Source organism: Lagopus leucura, unplaced genomic scaffold (assembly GCF_019238085.1).
Source record: "Lagopus leucura isolate 7727_CA_CO unplaced genomic scaffold, USGS_WTPT01 Super-Scaffold_73, whole genome shotgun sequence".
NCBI classification, from domain to species: Eukaryota; Metazoa; Chordata; class Aves; order Galliformes; family Phasianidae; genus Lagopus; species Lagopus leucura.
Window position 1 is genome coordinate 17,230,170 of NW_024962252.1, and position 18,791 is coordinate 17,248,960.

At 40.4% G+C, this 18,791-nt stretch overlaps 1 protein-coding gene across 6 annotated transcripts in view; it reads right to left on the minus strand.

Moving 5' to 3' along the window:
* Positions 1 to 18,514, minus strand: part of COL21A1 (collagen type XXI alpha 1 chain) — a 102,328-nt gene extending 83,814 nt beyond the window's left edge. For 2 of the 6 annotated variants that reach the window (XR_006181964.1, XM_042889112.1), the window contains exon 1: positions 3,969 to 4,009. The gene's annotated coding sequence lies outside the window, so the exon portion shown is untranslated. Of the gene's footprint in view, positions 1 to 3,773; positions 3,920 to 3,968; positions 4,010 to 18,264; positions 18,281 to 18,454 lie in introns of those variants that run through there. The other 4 variants (XM_042889130.1, XM_042889128.1, XM_042889121.1 and 1 more) reach the window with 4 other exon arrangements.
* Between the last annotated feature and the right edge of the window lie 277 nt (positions 18,515 to 18,791).

Consider the following 18,791-nt stretch of genomic DNA (forward strand, 5'->3'; position numbering starts at 1 on the left):
ATTTCTCTCTTTATCAAGCAACTTGAGATTCCACAGAATTTTCCTTCCTTCAACAGATCCAAGGAAAACAAAACAGCCAATCAATGGGATAAAATCTGACACGCAAATTGTACAGTTGAAACTCAACTATGTTCTGATAATAAGACTCAGTCAAACTTATTCCTACTGGATATCCAAAAGGTCTAATTTTAAGTGTGCATATGTATATGTATTAAAAGAAAAAAAAACAAAACAAAAACAAAAACAGCAGACAATTTAATCCAACTGACAACTTAATCCTGAAGCAACAGTCTACGAGACCATTCTGTCTGCACTAAGGAATGCAGAGCTTAAATGGGCCAATAGTAAGTGTTGATAAAGGAAAGAAAACAGCCATTGGAGCAGAGTGCAGTTACTGGTAATTGCAAATCGTTTAGATGTTGATAGAAAGCCGTCTAATGGTAACACAAAAACTGAACCTATCCAAGTAAACTTTTAAAACAATGTAAAGACTATGTTAGGCGTACACACAGTTGACACGGGATACACAGGAACTTATATCCATTGCTGCTTCAATTCTCAAAGTGTGCATAAAAGAACACTGGCAGAGAATTCAGAAACACTACCATCGCTACCAAATTCATCTAGGTCCTTGATATGCCAGATGAATGCTTCTGCTGATAGCTCTTCACCTCTTCCTCTTCCCATGCATTTATTTTTGTTCTCTACATTTTAAAAAGGGAAGGTAGGGCTGGCTTAATACACATGATTTGCAATGTCATGACTGCAACATTTTGAGTGAAATCAAAAAAGAAGTAGTGGGAAATACACAACAGGTGATTTAAAATGTTTGCTATATGAAGAAAAGACTATCTATCTGTGAGCACTGTCTGCCTTTTTCAACATAGAATATCAGAATCAAGAGTTGTATTTTCTGTCTCCATTCCCTTCTCTCCTTTGTTCCTTTTATTTGTCAGTCAAAGAAGACTCCAACAAGCACAACAGATTCAGCCTATTACAGTTTCTCATTATCTTTTTCCAAAAATAATGGCTAATACCATTCCCAGTGACATGTGATGTACTGTCAATAGCCATAAGGGTAAAAATGACAATGAAGAACCCCACTTCAGCTGAAGGTTTCAACATTTTATTTGAAATCTTAGCCCTTTCCATTTCTTTAATTATCTTCCCTCTCTTCCCTCATTTCTGTAAGCATTCAGTTGGAGATAAAACAGATTACTGTGTTGTTGTTTTTTAATTAACAGTAGTCTATAGCCATGGGAAAAACCAGTTAAAGCTTCTGCTACACCTCCAGAAGCTATTTCTATTGTTTTACGCTATGCAGTTGTAATAGGATCAAAAGTACAGCAGTGACAGCAGAGTAGCAAGGTCCTAAGCTGCAGTAAGAGAGGTTTTGCTCAAATACAACAGCTATAGACACAGAAATAAAGGGAAGAAGCTGCTTACCTTCAGAAGGCCTCAGATAGACAAGAATCTCCAGCAAAGTACCCTTACCTCTACCAACCCTTAAATGAGGTCTGGGAAGAGGTGGATCCTGGCTCCACCCCTTCTGGTCACTCAGCAGCACTGCATGCACCTGAGCTCCCCTGGGTTGGGCATGCCTTCCCGCCAGGTGCTCAATCACTGCTTCAAGCCATGACTCAGCAGTTGTGCTACAACAGTGAAAGCCACTGTTAACATCTTTGTCTTTTGGGGTCTTTTCATTCCACTGAATTTAGTATAGCAAGCTTTTGACTACATAAAGGAAAGGATCTTGGAAATATTTGATTGTATCATAAAATTTTGCCAATATATTATATTATTATTTTATATATACACTCACTGACAGCAAACCAAGAAGAATCATATAAGCTGAACAAACAGAAAAGAATTCAAGGCTTTCTAGTTCTGTGCTTTAAAATACAGTGGTTGAGGGTGTTGCTTTTTCTTTTTTTTCCCTATAGCCCTTTTCTTATTCAAAAGTAGGCTGTGATTGCTGCAGGAATAGAAATAGTAGCGATTCTAGAGGAACTGAGGTCTTGAACTATCAAAAAACTTAAAATAGCTCCAGTTCTCTTCAGCGGAGCTAAATCAGACTCTCAACATTTAAGACAGTTTTCTGAGGGAAGAAAACAAATTTAGCACATTCATGCTCAAAGAGCAAAATATCTTTACTACATAAATATTTATTCTTTCAAATTTCCTAAATTTGGTACTTTAATAAACTCTTGAAGGTCCAGATATGCAACAACCCAAGGCAAACATTAAAACCATGCAAGATTTATCTGCTCAGCTGCTGTCACCTGCAAAAAGACTAAGGACAATCCAGTAAATATTCAAGCTCACTTTCTTTAAAATGTGATTATTTTTACAGCCTGTTATGAGAAGCTAATTATTTACATTACATTTATAAAGTATAAAATTCCTCCCCAGTCCGTAACATAGATCCTTCCTTCAGTTCACAAGGCAAGTAAGGACACAGAAGTCCTGCACAGTTGAATAAACAGTGAATGGGCAATGCACACAAACGTTTAGCAAAGGTGCAGACTGGGAGATGGCCACCACCATCCAGCTTTATTTAACCAGTGTCTCCGAATAAACCCCATCCCAGGAAATTCTTGTGTATCACCCTTTGCTTTCAGCTTTGTTTCACTTATGTAAATAGCATTAAGAAAAAAAAAATATTCAAAACAAGGTATGAAATTTTCACCGTAGTTGTTGCAAATCATTTTCGAACATAGCAAATGCACTATTTTTTCCCCAGTCCCCCCAGTGGGTGCCTGAACAAGAAGCTGTTCTAAGTTATACATGAAAGCATACACATTTGGAAGAGAAATGCTATTTTAACAACCATATAGTTAGGTGAAAGTTCAACATCTTTGCCAAAGTGATTGTGTGACCTTTTGGAAAGAGAAAGAATCACCCAGGATATTTTTATTATCAGGTTTGACCCCCATAGGCATAAAGCCACAGAATATTTAGAAGAAATGCATCTACTATAAAAAAACATTTTTTAGAAAAATATCTATTCTTGCTTTAATGACCCTCCTTCTTCCACTCCCCTTAATCTTTTCTACTGTTGAATTACCCTCACTTTTAAGACACTGCACCATATTTCTGATGCTTTCAGAAATTGCACTGTATTTCAAAGCTGAATTTGCCAGAATCCCCAGCCACCAGTTCTGTTTATGACTTTCTTACCAAAACTACAAGGTCTCCCCTGCTTCACTTTATCTACACATACACTCAATCCAAGCCACCATCCAGTCCTGCCCTTCATATACTTCACCTTCATAAGTTTCTCCACACTGCAATACTTGTTTTTCAAATCCCTTCTCATTTTTGTGACTTTCCTCTGAACTTTGTTTTTACCATCATATTTTTGAGGCACTGACATAGAACAGGGCACATACTTGCTATTGTTAAATCTCAGAATCATTCAATTTCTATTCAAAAGACTTATACTTCACGCATGCAAACATACTGGTTTATTTTGCCCCAGCACTGTAGCAACAGCACATATTGAGGCAATTATCTTCTGAATAGTGAGAGAAAAAAGTAATATCTGAAGTAACCTACAAAGAATAAATCTCTGACAAAGAACAATTACTCAGGATGATCTCAAAAGCATTGCTGCTCATGGGTATCCCTTAGCTGTCTGCTACTTAACCTGTTTCTAATTATTTAAGAATGCCCTTTGCTGAAGAAATTGAGGCAGTGTAGGATGAAAGCAGAGAGTAAAATGCAGGATGGTTTCCAGTTATGAAGAGGAAACTGGTAGGAAGCTAAGTTACCTGGGAAGACTCAAGTTGACTGCAGGAACAGGGAAGCTGCATGTAGCCCTGGAAATATTGTTCTGAGGTTGTGGGAAGCTAAATCATAGAAGAACAGACTCCTTACAGTTGGAAAGGGCTTCTGAAGGCCATCTAGTCCAACTCCCCTGCAATGAACAGAGACATCACAGCTAGATCAAGTTGTCGGGGCCTTACCCAGCCTTGCCTTGACAGTCTCCAGGGATGGGACATCAACCACATCACTAGGCAACCTATAAATGGGAGGCAGGAATAAAAGTGAGGTCTCTTCTTCTCTCTTCAACCGCCACTCTAAATGCAGGTAAAGCTGAGGGGACATCTTAGTGCAGTCTGCAACAGAAGGCATAGAGGAGATGGAAGAAGTCTCTCCCTACAGTCACACTGGAAAGTCAAATGGAAATGGGTACATGCTGGAAAATACAAAATGCCAATTGGAAGGGACTAGTAGAGTCACCGAAATCTCCAGCCTCAGGGTTATTCAAACTTGGTCTGTACAAAGCCCAAACCAGACTGCACTAAGTGTGTCTGCTTTGAACATGGCTAGACTACAGAAACGCAGGAGGCCCCTTCCAACTTCCACATTTCTGTGTCTCTGAATCACTTTCCAGGAACCCTCCTTCTCATTCACAAGTGCAGCTTACAGGGCATTTGCTCTTTAGGTGCAGAGCCCCCCCATTCATCAGGCATAATGCTCTTCTCCAGGTCATTTGCCTTCCTGAGATATTTGGCTTTAGGACAAGGCCTGCGAAGGTAAGAGGACAATACGATGAAGAGCACACAGGAGGAGATGGAACAGGGCGAGTAAAGCAGGCCCAGTCAGCCCTGCCATCCTGCTGCCCAGGACAGAACAGAGCTCCAGTAGCAGCATGCCACCCCTCATATTTGACTTCTATTGGCACCAAGAACTACAGAGAGAAGAGTAACCAGGAAAGAAAGTTTAGCTATTTAGAGAACACCCTATACTACAACAACTACCCTGTACCTCCCAACTTCCAAAATGGCTTTTTACTGCTTACAATTTTTTAACAAGTAGTGGTGTGGCTTTCCCCCTTTCATGAGTATTTCCATCTCTTCCCTTCTGATATTGAAAGGTCAGTGCTTGTATTTACGTGTTAAAAATGTTCCTTACTTATCTTTATGCTGGATTTTTCTCATGTAGTACTTCCTACTTGTATATATAGTTCCATATCTGCATCGTAACCTGTTTAGTTACGTCACTGCTCTTTTATAATACATCCCTTGTGGATGCAAGGGAGCAAACCCCCACTACTCAGCTAGGTGCATCACAAATACTACCTCTCTTTATGAAAAAGCCTCTGCACCCTGTAATACTGCTATAACCTTTCATTTTTAGTATCTTTGCTTCCCTTTCTCTCCCACTCCAGACAATCTATGCTACTGGCCACTTGCTTAATCTTCAGACATTCACTGGTCAGGTTTTAATATTACGAGAGAAATACATTTCCAAACCCCCAGGAAACTGAAAGAAGACCTAACCTCAAGTCAGAGTCTATTTTTACAACAGCGACAACATTCAGATTCACACAAGTTTCTTACACACTTGGAAATTCTCTGAAACTTTGGTGTTCAAAATTGCAGAAAATTCTTCCTCGGCTGCCACAGACAACTCCCTACAAGCTGGCACTGCAGGATGGAGAGGGGGTGGAAGGCAGCATCCTGTTCAGTCTTTCCAGGCTACAGCACATGGGAAGAAGGCAAATTCTTTCCTCCCACTCTACAACTATGAAGCAATACTCAACATATGGGTTGGAGAGTCATCTCGGACCCAGGGATGAAATTTGCTACTACATTCAGCAGTGATCCCAAAGAGTAGTGAGCATTTGTCATCCGCAGAGGTTTCAGCAAGGGACTTTTCTTCTCTTTTAAGCAATAATTAAATGAAGCATGCTTCCTCAGACTACTCTGAAACATTATACATTTCACAGTATTATAGCCCATATTGTAACTAGCTGAAGACTTTCCTATTCTGCCCCTTTCATACCATTCTATTCACCACTTTCCTGTTCAAAAGAACAGAACAGTTCTGCCTGCTGTTTCTCTTTGCCATTAAGCAAAACTTAGAATTTGTTAACAATAAGGTTGTACTTCAGACAGGCTCTCTCTACGAAAATCATGGGAATAAACTCTTATTTCCGCCCAGAGCTCTCAACGGCACTTCTAAGTAACAAAGAGCAGAACAGATTGTACCAAGGAAAAAAAGAAATTTAATGGATTACCCTAGAATTATATCTCTTGGCTTTTCAGGATAATTTTCACCTCTTTATTTCATATTACAAAAAATGAACCCATTTGTACTAACAGGATAAATAAGCAAAATAAGTACTACCAGAAAAGCATAGTGCTCTGACTTTTTTTCCAGTCTCAGAAATTCGTCTTGATCCCAGCACCCATCTTCAAACAATGTTGTGCTCACAGCACACTGCTGTTCTCACACTAAACCAGGCAAACAAGATCATGCTTAAAAGTACAAAATATAGAATCAATTAATAGTTTTGGTTAGGAAGGGCTTTCAAAGATCACCTATTTCCAACCCCTGCAATGGGCAGGACACCTCCAACTAGATCAGGCTGCCCAAAACCCCATCCAGTGCCTCACCACTGTCACAGTGAAGAATTTATTCCTTATATCTAAACTAAATCCACCTTTTCTCAGTTTGTCCTGTCACTACAAACCTTGATGAGGTATTTCTCTCCAGCTTTCTTGTAGGCCCCTTGCAGGTAATGGAAGGCTGTGATAATATCTCCTTGGTGCCTTCTCTTCTCCAGGCTGAACAATCCCAACTCTCTCAGCCTGCAGAGAGAAATGCTTCAGACTTCTGATTATCTTTGTGGCTCTCCCCTGGACACACTCCAACACTCCATTTTTTAATTTCTTTTTTTTTTAATACTGGGTTCCCCAGACCTGGACGCAGGGTCTCTTAAGGATGGAGAAGATATGGAGAATCATCTCCCTCACTTGTTGGCCATGCTTCTTTTAATGATACATTTTTATACACACAGTGATGTGCACTGATGTGCAACTTCAATAATCTCTCCTAAGAAGAAAGGAAGAGAGAAGAAAACAGACTGCAGGTTCGATACTACATCTGCTTTTCTACCTAGCTTAAGCAAAGAATTCTGATGCCTTCACAGACAAACCATTCCACATTAGAAGCTATTACAGTACAGTTAAAAAGCCATCTTATAAGTTTTTAAATTTAGATTTTAGCTAACTTTAATGATTTAAATCAAGCAGTTTGTGAGAGACTGAATTTCCTATCATTGGATAAGTCTTTATACACAGAATGATTAAAATATCAACCTATTCTTCCCACAACACTGCACTCAGCAGTGCAAATAGCATGCCTCATTCTTCATAGAATCACCAAGGTTAGAACAGACCTCTGAGATCACCCAGTCCAATCATCCACCTACCACCAATACTCCAGCTTTAGACATGCTTTTAAAAACATTCCACTGCAGATGATTTTTTACAAATCAGTCACACATTACAAAACATACAAAACACTTGTAGCATATTTTCTGCAGAGTCCATGCCACCAAAGCAAGTTCCAACAGAAAGAGTAAAAAACAACATGGCCCATTTGCTAGGACCCACAACAAGTTGCTTCCAAAAGCATCTCAGTGCTTTTGGAAAGGCCTGAACAAATTACAGGTCATGTTCTCTCGTACTATCAAGTGTATCATTTCAGAGAGAACCCACAAGTTAAGAAAGCAGGTGTTTTATTTTTATGGATTCTAATATATGGGTTTCCAAAAAAAAGTGAAAGGAACACAATGTTATTATGCATGCCAGAAATTTGACATTTCTAAAGATGCCAGATGTATTTTCAGACATATTCCTGAGGTTTGTTTTTTTTCAAGTTTGGAAGGACTTGCTATTTTTTGTTAAATGTCAGACTGGTGCGTGTAAAAAAAGGAAAAGAAAAAAAAAAAAAAAACATAAAATGCTGAATGTATATTATATGGAGAATGCTAATATATTTTGTGTTCTCACTGCTCTACAAGAACACAAACTCTCACAGTCCTTCCGAGCAAACAACTTTTGCAGGTTGATTCTGGCTCTTAAAACTGAGGATTATAACAGCTGGACAAAAGCACTGAGTGTGTAGTCTCAGCAATTACATCGTGGAGACTTGTGGAGATAAATTAATCTGTCAAATGTCGGTTCCGATTTGTATTTCCTACAATAAGCAGAAAATCATGGTTTGAATGCATTACTAGCAAGTAGTTACAAGAGGAGGTGCTGCTAGTGCCTTTCTTTCATGGTACAAAACAAAGCTTCCAGATTCAGAGTTCAATGCTGCTTTGACGTCATCCAATGCTAACAAAAAAAATTACTTGTTTTGTATTGCTCTCCAAGCATGTTGGTATTAGAAAATCTATTATTATTATTATCTATTATCTTTTAAATTGTTGGATTCATAAACTATTACAACTATAGTAATCGAGCAGCCCCACCAAGCATTAAACAAATACAAAGTAGAATAAAGAAGCAAAAAGAGAAAGTTCTATACCCAACTTATCCAAGAGATAGCAATGAATAATTTGTTACACAAACAGAGATCAAAATACATCCAGGGAAAGAATTTCTAAACATACTCTATGGTATATGAAATTCAATTCATAGACAAAGTTTGAGTGGTCTTAACATGAATTAAAATGACAATTTAAAATATATTAAAACTATTTCTAGAGTACAGTGCTCTAATATTCTCACGATATTAGGAGGTTACTATTAATAGGCATTCAAACACCCTGCAGAACACAACCTCCTAATCGTGAAAGGCAGTGTGAAATCAGGCACAGCCTTTGCCTGTCCAGGCATGTCACAGAGCATCACTGACTGTGTACGAGAGAAACACTTATACAGTTCTGTAAAGAACTATACAGAACAGGAAAATCATAAAGAAGCTACTTAGTGTGCTACTATTACTACTGTTTGAAGCAGTATGAGCAATGCATCCATGTGTTTTACTTTTGCAAGCTTGTTCCTAATACAGCAGCCTCCACCCTATGTTTGCCATTACCCTTAATGGAATAAATCACACTTAGTCTAGCTTTCATTTCTGTCTAGTAAGAAGCATTATCTCTACCGTACATAGACACAATTTATTTTGGCCCAGTGTAAACAGCAAATGCTTACTGAGTGACACAGCTTGCTTTAAGAGGCCTAACACCTAAAATTAATCAGACTTCTCTGGTGTGGGTGCGTTTTGGTTATGCACCCAAGGGCCACTTTGGAAACTGAAAACACTGAACCCTATGCTTACAGCACTCTGCAGTGCTGGTAAAGAAAAGGTCTTGAAATACACAATACCACACATAATTACACCAACCCTCACCATTCTCCTCTTCCATGTCACCTCTGATGAGAAGCTCACCATTTAAACATTTACCAGTAACAAGATAAACTGTTTCAGATTGAGGAAGGGAACTAAACTCAGGTCTTCTCTATCTTGACTAATACTCTAACCACATGGCATTAAAAAAAAAAAACCAAAAACCTTACTATCCCTGGATATTGTTCCAAAAACATAAAAGCATGTCCTAAAAATTCCTGCTAGATCAAGATCCACAGGTGAGACGGAAGAATTTCTGCCTTGTAAATCTTTCTAGGAATCAGATGTCTGATATGTACCTACCATGCTATGCACTCTAGCACAGTCTAGGCATGCCTACCATCAGACATGTAGGTGTGCAGGAATTTTTACTGACATAACTAAAGTGATTATGCTTATGCTTAACTCTGCAGTTGAGTAGAAGCAAGAATCTCTCTGGCATTTAAATGGTGGGCTTCGGTTGTAGTTACACATTTAAGTCCTTATGTCTTCAGGAAATTATAGAATCAAGACTTAGTTCTATACCTGAGGGCAACATATTTAAAGTAAACCATAACATACCAGTGATGCAGAATGCAGACGTTCTGCAGTAAATTCTGTACATCAAAACAGAGAAGCTAAATTTAACTTGGGTTAAATGTCATACATCATTAGGATTGCCCTAACCCACCTGGCCTTGTTGAACTGCCTGAGCTTGTGGGCCTACACAGGCCCACAACCATGGCCTGTCAGGGTCCCTCTAGATAGCGCCCTTCCTTCCAGTGGGTCAGCTGCTCCACACAGCCTGGTGTCACCTAGGCAAAAATAACCATAAAACAGGATTTTTGAAATTCTGATTTTTGAGCAAGATTTCTTTGTATCCAGATGCCTTTGAGAAAACTTTTTCAAAAGACATCCTATAAATACTTCTGGAGGAATAGAAGACATATGTTACTACAGTTCTATCTAACAATCCTATCAAATGGAGCAGGGAACAAATCCAGAAGTACACGAGGTCACATCTAAAGGAGAAGAGAGAATTGCATCTCTGCAAAGTACCCAAACTTCCATAAGTAAAAGTTTTGGGAATGGACAGCTCCCACAGCAGCCTTATTGAAGCCTTCTTGCTACTACTAGGTAGCGTAAAAGGATGAACTACTCATTAACAACAGACATTATTTAGCATAAATTACCCAGGCACATGCAAAAAATGAAATTCTCCTTGGCTAGAAATACCACTTTTGAGAGTAGATCTCTTATTTAAATCCAGCTCCGAAAATAGCAGAAGAGATCAAATAAATGGAATTCCTTTACTCTTTAGGAAATCAAAATTAAGCTTTTTTTCTTGGTACTGCTTGGCTTCCTCAAAGACAACTATGTGCTTCTGAAAATTAGGTACAGCTGTCCTCTCTTTTGAGCTTCTTAATGAAATCCTCTGCATCCTAGCTTCCCTCTCCTTTTTGGCAAAAGTTGCCAATGTTCATTTCAGCTGAGTCAGAAGCACACCATAGCCATGTGGGCCTCTCTGCCCAGCAAATGGACTTAATCACAGGGGCATACAATTACATTCCTTTCTCTTCACTGCAAATTCATCAGGGAATAACAAACATAAAACTCTATTGTCTAGGACCTTAAAAAAAATAATAATAATAATCCATGTCCTATTCAGCAAATCCGCCTCTCCCACCCCCTCATTCTTCCTCACAGAAGCAAAAAAAAAAATCCCTTATTATTTTATTTTCCATTACATTTCAGAAGCACATTTTTGAGTTGAATTATCTGCCAGCATTTCAATACATCTTATCATCAGTGATTTCTCCATGATTTGTGCAATTCTACCAGGAAGATTCTCAATTTTACTTTTCAGGGATATGAAGAATCTTCTTCAACTCTCCAACTGCCATTACTTCCCCATTCTTCTTTTTCTGTCAACTTCCAGCCAGAGTTCTTCAAAATGCCCTTTTGTTTATTTTGTTGGTTTGCTTAGAGATGCCACTTAATCCCAGCTTTCTCTGCATGTGACACAGTTTCTAAAGTACAGAAAGGACTCCTTTTCTAGAAGGTGAAAGTTTTTACTTCCTTTCAGTAAGAAACATAAAACACCATTTAATTTTTGTATTTCCACCTAAAGTTTCCTTTGTTTTAACTTGCTATGAAATGAGGGACCCTTTAGCTCCAGCTTTCTTGGCTGTACTTTTCCACAGACTTCTATCTCATAAGATAAACATTGTGGTGTATCTCAAAATTTCCCTCAATTTTGCCTGCACTGGTCTCCTCTCTCCAAATGGAAGCCTTTAAAACAAAATTTGGTAACTTTGCAGAAACTGTTCCACTTGGTAAGGAGTTCTGTTTTCCAAAAATACTGACATTCACTTTGGTTCTGTTTATATTCTATCAAAAGTGATCTGTTTTATCTTGTAATTGCATGCTATCAAGGCTAAGATTTTAAGAACTGGAGACTCCCGTGTCCATCTCCCATAAACAAATAATGCTCCAATTAAATGGAAGAGCAGTAAGACAACTTTCCCCTGGGTTTTTTACTTGGACACAAATTCTAATCTCAGAGAGCAACTTCCCACAGAGTGATTTTTTTGCTTTGAAAAACTTTCTGCAGCTGAGAAAGGAATGAGTCCATGACCCTAACAATGCAGCAGTGGTCCACACTCATTTCTTCCAACTTCAAGTCGTATTTTGCAGAAAATCACCCACCCTTTAAATTATTGCACAGATGTGCCTTCTTCCTCTCTTCCTCTTCACCACACTGACACTGTAGTTACACTTACAGTGTTTATTTTCTCCTCTTGCCTTTTTTTTTTTTTTTTTTTTTTTTTTTTTTTTTTTTTTTTTTAAAGCTGGGAATCTGATTCTGTCTACTTGCAATGAGGAGAGAGGAAATGGAAGAAAACCAGGGTCAGATCCCAAGTGCAAGAAGTAGGAACATGCTGAACTGGTCAAAAAAAAAGCTGCAATTAAAGGATGAGCTGTTCATTTTAACACATGTAGATTGCTGCCTAGTAGAGTCTATCTATGCCAGAGCTCCAAAGAGAGCCACCTATGTGGTTAAAAGACTAAGAAAACAGAAATTATTACACTTGCAGACACTAAAAGCAATATGTACTTTTCAATAATATGAACATTGTAAGTTAAAGATATCAGGAAAAGACTTAATGAACCACGATGTATATCTTCCTTCTGATGTACAGGTAACACTCATAGCTCGAAAGGCTCATCATGGCATTGCACTGTCCACCCCTCACAGTTCCCCAGCTAGCTTGGTAAAAGTTCACAGTTTAGTGTCCTTTAGTGAAACAAGGGTTAGGCCACAAGATTTTACACCGAGCTCAACGATCCGGTATTTTAATATATCCTACTACTTTTACTTATACGTAACATTATCTTAACCTCTCCATATAAGATACCCCAGGCTGCTGTGGACTTATGGAACTAATATCATTAAGCAGTAAGAACTGCAGTTACTGTGATGAACATAAGCACAAGCTATTCTTGGTAACAGAGAGATGGCAAGTCTCTGTCAAAGACTGAACCTACAGGTACTGCTACTATTACAGCAACTGCCGCATTCTTCTCTTAGATGTCTTTAAATTACCTTAAGTGGGCTCAACAAATACAAAATAAAAATGCTGCAACTGTTTTGACTAAAAATAAAACTTTTGGAAATCATTAACTCCACTTAATGAAGAAAGTACAGTCTGTTATAAAATAATGTGGAAAATACAAGCTGGCATGCTTTAAAAATTATTGGCTTACTCTCACACTGGAGCTCGGGTGTTGTTTTTTTGTGTTTTTTTGTTTTGTTTTGTTTTTTTCCAATTTTCTGTTGATGTAGGATATAAATGAGCTCAGGCAAGTTAAAACATGCTCCATCATCACCATGGGTCCAAAGATTTACACAAGAGAAAGGGGGAAAGAATAAAGACAACGTGAGTAACGCAACTCACTACTGTAAATTTGATCAATTGGACTAAACACTGAAAAGGTTGAGGTTTGGTTATTTTACATACTTTCTAAAATATACAAAAATGTTCTGAGGTAACCCAATTTCAGTGTTAATGTACACCCCAACCACAGTAGTTGGAACACTATACCAGCAACTCAGTGTCTCCCTTTCAAAGACAGCTTGCGTAAATACACATTTCTAGTGTGTTCACAGATTAAATCTTCTTTAAAATCCTGTAAGTTTTGTTACAGCAGCAAATATGCAGTACGTTGCAAGTGTTTCAGCCATCAGTGATCCATGCTTAGACAGACATTCAGAGCCATCTTAGAAAATCATAACTCCTTAATGAAAACATACAAAAACCCAACAGTCACTATTTTGTTCAGAGTCTTTCATAGCTTTGGACAAACCTGCACATGCATTAGCAAGTAGTCCACTACTGTTGGCACATTTTATCTATTCCACGCAGACCTACAAAAGCAATAAGTACCCAGAACATGAGACAGTGCAGGAGAAAACAATGAGACAGGCTGGTCTGGATGAAAAACGTGAGCAAACAAGAGATTCTACTCGCAAAAAAACTCCCCCAAACCCTCCTAAAAATCCTCTGAGCCTCCTCACACCTGTTACCATGCCAGTTCCCAGAAGACTCTTCCTCCCCAGGTCCACATGCAAAGCCACATGGCTCTTCCAGCTGCCTTTCAACCCCCCTGCTCCAAATAGTGTCAGGCTTTCCCAGCCTCTACTTCTCTTCCCCCTACAATCTCCAGAACACATTCATCTTGCGCCACCATTATTTATTTCTGTTGATGCTGCTGAGAAATGCGCAGCTTCTCTTTGTTATTAGTACAGTGCCTCGTGCCTCAAGCCAGAGCTTCAGACCAAGCTACTGGAACTAATCATGGGAGGGAGAAAGTCTTGAAATATAGAAGTCTAAATTATGAACAGGCCTTAAAATACTAATATACAAGGAGGAAATTTAGATTTCCTATGTGCTAATGCAACATTCTTTAAAGGCTTACTTTGAACTGACAGAAAACTAAAGAAGAAATGGAAATCTCTCACTGGCATGAAAGATGGCTTAATTTTTCATCTCACCAAGTGCGAACAAACTTCTCTGCCATTTTTGCGTGTCTTTGCTAGAAGGAATGCATCTCATTTCAGAGCCTATACGTTTCACTCAGAGCAGCTATTAACTTCTCACTATTTAAACCCCGTTTTATTACAGCATAAAGCACACTGATAAAAAGACCAATTACTCAATCCAACATTGAAACAACATAAATCACATAAAATTCCAAAAGGTTGACATGTATTTACTTTGTACTTCTATTTTCATTCACAATATTATTCAGTGTGATCAACACTGCTCATCTCCCTGGTTTCTATCTGCTGTTAATCACTACTAGCATGCCTGACATCTCTCCTGGAAAGCTAAATCAATCAGCACTGCCATAAAACAATGTCTGTGCAGATTATGGGCAATACAGAATTAAGTTTCTTTTATAAATTTCACAGTACCCCAGTACCATGGAAACTAGAGAGAAGAAAAAAGCTCTTTAAGTCATTTTGTCTACGTCAGCACTGGTTTTCTCCTGCTGCTTTTTTTCACGGTCATTCCATTTTTAAATGAAGCAACATAGAGTAGGGCTCAGCCTATTTTCCCACTTACAGGCAGGGAAGAAACGTCCAGGCTCGATTTGTTTACTTTAATTTAACAAAGCAGTATGTATGGTCACAGTGTATCAACCTCCATAATTTTCTGTTTGTCCTTAAATTTCACTGGTGAGTGGCAGAGTTGGCCACTAAAAGGCTACAATACATTACTCAAGGAGATGCACTGGGTCCTCCCCAGAAGGGGATACACAGGGAACATCACATTCCACAAGCCACCAAGCCAGGGCGTTGCTGAACCACAGCTTAATATTGCATAAAACATTTATAGGGGTTTTTGTTTAATGGGCAAAGATAAGTGCTCAAGCTTTCTCCTTGCAGTTATCACACTAGGACATATTGTAACATTGCCTCCCAGTCCCAAAAGTCCCCATCTTTGGATACAGTGCTAATGGGTAGATATCATACACTTCCAACACAAAAATTGGATCAGCAAAGCTTTGAAATTTTTTCACTGACCTCATGGCACTCACAAACTTAACACCTAGGGCCCCATGCCAGTCATGGGGCTCACAGCCCATGCCCCAAGCAAGGCACACCAGGGCTGGTCTCCAACTCCTCACAGCACTGCCCTGCTGGGCCCAGCTGCAGGCCCATGGCTTGGCCTCAATGTAGTGCCCAGCGGGTAGGGCTGGGGCTGTCCCCATTTGCCGTACTCCTGGTGGGGCAGTGGGATGGGCCCTGATGCCCCCCTGTGAGCCCCCTCTCTGCTCCTGGCCCTGATGTGTGCTTTGAGACAATTCAGAGGAAATCAGAGTGTATTTTCTAAGCTGTATTTTTACCTCCTTGAGCACCCTGAACCAACTCTACCCAGTGCCAAAGGCTGCTCCCTCAGCACGGATATGATGGAAAGCAAACAGAACAGCAAAACAGGAAACAGCAGCAAACCCTTCACAAATAATGGGTCTTCAATGGGATTACCAGATTCAGCTCTGGTTATGCCAGCTCATAGAAGATAAAAAAGCAGAAACAAAGACATCTTAATAATACAGATGACTAAGAGCATAAAAAAAGATCTGTTTTATAAAGAGACACTGAAAAAATTAGATCTGTTTTATTCAATATGTCTTTAAAGCAGTCAGAGCAAAACAACAGGACACAAAGTAACGAAAAACTTTGAAAGAAAAGGTAGGTCTTATGCACACCCCTTCTCTTATAAAATGGAGATATTAAAAAAACTGGTTTTCCTTTTTCATTTCAGAGGCCAACATGGGAAGCAAATAACTTAGCAGAATTTTAGCAGTAACTAAAATGTAAGCGGGTAATAACACAAAGATTATCATCATGAAAGCATAAAACTTAGCAAAAGGGGGGAAAAAAAGTAACATAATGGAGGTAAGGGAAGAAAAACACCAAGAGAAGGTCCATTTCAGCTAGCTGTTTCTGTAATTAGTTGGGCTGATAACTGGACTGGGCAAAAAAATCCAGTAGGACAAACTACACTTTCCAGCTACGTGTGCAAACTGAATTATAATGCAAGTAATTTCCAAGATTATGATCATAGCCTAGAATGAGGCAAAATAGACCAAAGTGCAGTTTTACCTTATAGACTTGCCAGAAACATATTTGTGTTACCAACGACCTGAAAGGAGCAATGTGATACAATTTATAGAATTGTATTCCGGAATTGAACTCAAATTTCCTAACATTCACCAATAAGCCAATCTACCATTGTGATGGTGCCAGACCAAGACGTTCTTTAACAATCATCCACCGTGGGTCTTAGACCTCAGCTGTAAGTGCGGTTTGAGTAGAAGGAAAAAGGATCATAAAATCTAGTGTAATAATTAGGCATATAGGTAAAATACAGTAAGTGGATTATTGAGCAATTTGCTTGCAAAGCTGCCACTTAGAACTGCCACCAGGAGCGCCAGTTCACAGGCTGACCTGGCAGCCTCACACAACCTAGACTGCTGTAAGGGATCTGACGAGATGTTTCGTACTATCATGGAGTCATTAAGGTTCAAATGACCACTAAGATCATCTAGTCCAACCGTTAACCCATGACTGTGATCCCTCCAGACCATGTCCTTCAGCACCACATCTACACCCTTCTTGAAAACCACCAGAGACAGTGACTCTACCACCTCCCTGGACAGCCTGTTCCAGTGCCTTTCCTAACATCCAACCCTCGAAATGGTCACTCTTGCTTTCAGTACTTCTGATAAATACACTGTTAGATAGGTTAGATGTGATCTTAAAATCTCCAGTGAAGGAAGTTCCATACCCTAACTGGACAATCCAATGCTCAATTACCTGTGCAATTAGAGAGGACTTCCCCTGCCATTTAACCTAATCTCTCTTGCTATAGTTCAGCATGCTGGTTCTTGTTGCACCTCCAGTTGATGTTAAGAACAGTTTACTTCTCTCCACTCTCCAGCAACCAATTACATATCTGAAGATTGTTATCATGTCTTTCATCACTCTTTGTTTCCCTGCACCATAAAAATGCAGTTCTTTCACTTCTTTCTCACAGGTTACGTTTTCTAGATCTTGGATCACCTTTATTACTCTTCTCCTGGCTAACTGGCTGCTGGAACCACGGTGTCCAGAATCACATACAGTACTGATACCAGACACAGGCACTGAAGTTGTAAGTACCACAAGGTGACATTATACACCTGGAACAATCCACTTAAGCATCCCAGGAAAACATTTGTCTTTATTTTTCTTTAAATACAAACAAATATACAGCTCTGATCAGCAGAACTGAGTTGAACCTCCACTTTGCCAGTCTACTTCAACTTCTACTTGGACATCATGTTTTGCACATATCTGCAATATGCTGTATCCCAACAGACTCTTCACAGTTGAAAGCTACATTTCTTAATGAAAACACAATTTTCAAGGCACTTCAAATAAACAGAACGTATTCATTCCTTAGTTCACTACTATGTATTATAAACCTGAAACGCTCCCTCAGGTGCCTGAGAGCTGGAAGCCTTTCCAAACCAACCAAGGACTGGTTTCCCAGCCTGTGAAATCCTGGAACCAGAGACCAGATCCTTCCAGCACAGTGAGTACCAGTACATCTCAGCATTAGGCAATGGAACGACAGCCATCCCAAGTGGCCTCCCAAGCAGACTTTCCCTTCCAGGTACAGAAAAGGGTATAACTGCAGTTACTGCAATCTCTTCTATTCTGCTCTTTGCTATAACATCTGAATTCCCATGCCACAAACTAGCTTAAGCACAGATACATAATGCCAAGAATTCATTTCACTCGTGTGTCTGAGAAATGTGGATTTCTATATCGCACAGGATATGATATAAATTCATCGCATGCCAACAAAACAAGCATTTCAAGTCAGCAATCTACCCGCCGCACTGCAACTGTATTGCAGAAAGTAGAAAACCAACAAAAGAACCACCACATCTGTGATACACTGGGCTCACAGCTCCCTGTTAAAAAGAAGGCACAAACATCATTTTCTCGGACACACGGCTTTCCGGCTCCCACCGTCCCAATCCCCGGGCTGCGGAGCCGCCCCAAGGCTGCACCTGCCGCCCGGACGGCGCTGCCCAGCTCCCGTCCCCGCGCCGTCCCTCCCGTCACCCCCAGACTCCAGCACGGCCGCTTGCTCGGAGAGCCCCGCGGGTGCAGCGCGCCCGGGCTCGCCTCTCCCTCCCGAAAGGACCCGCCCTGCTGACCCGCAGCCCCGCGCGCCCTCGGCCGGCCGCGCTCCCCCACCTGCGCCGGGTCCGCTCGCTGCAACGCCGCTCTGCCCCGCGCCGGTTCGGCGGCAACACGGGCCCCGCGCCGCCGGCCCGCCCGCCCCGTCCGCAGCACCGCCTCCCGCCCGCCCCCCGCAGCTGCGGCCGCGCGGCTGGGGATGGTGCGTGGGACTCGCGGGGCGTTCGGGGGTACGGCGCCAGGTAACGCCGCGATGGCGTCGTTCGTTGCAGATACTTGACCTGAGAAGTTGGCTGCACGGCCACGCAGCTCACCGCTCCTGTTGCACACGTGCTTTCAGGCTTTCTGCGGGGAAGCAGTCTCACAGATCTCGAGGGATCACTACGCTGCCGGT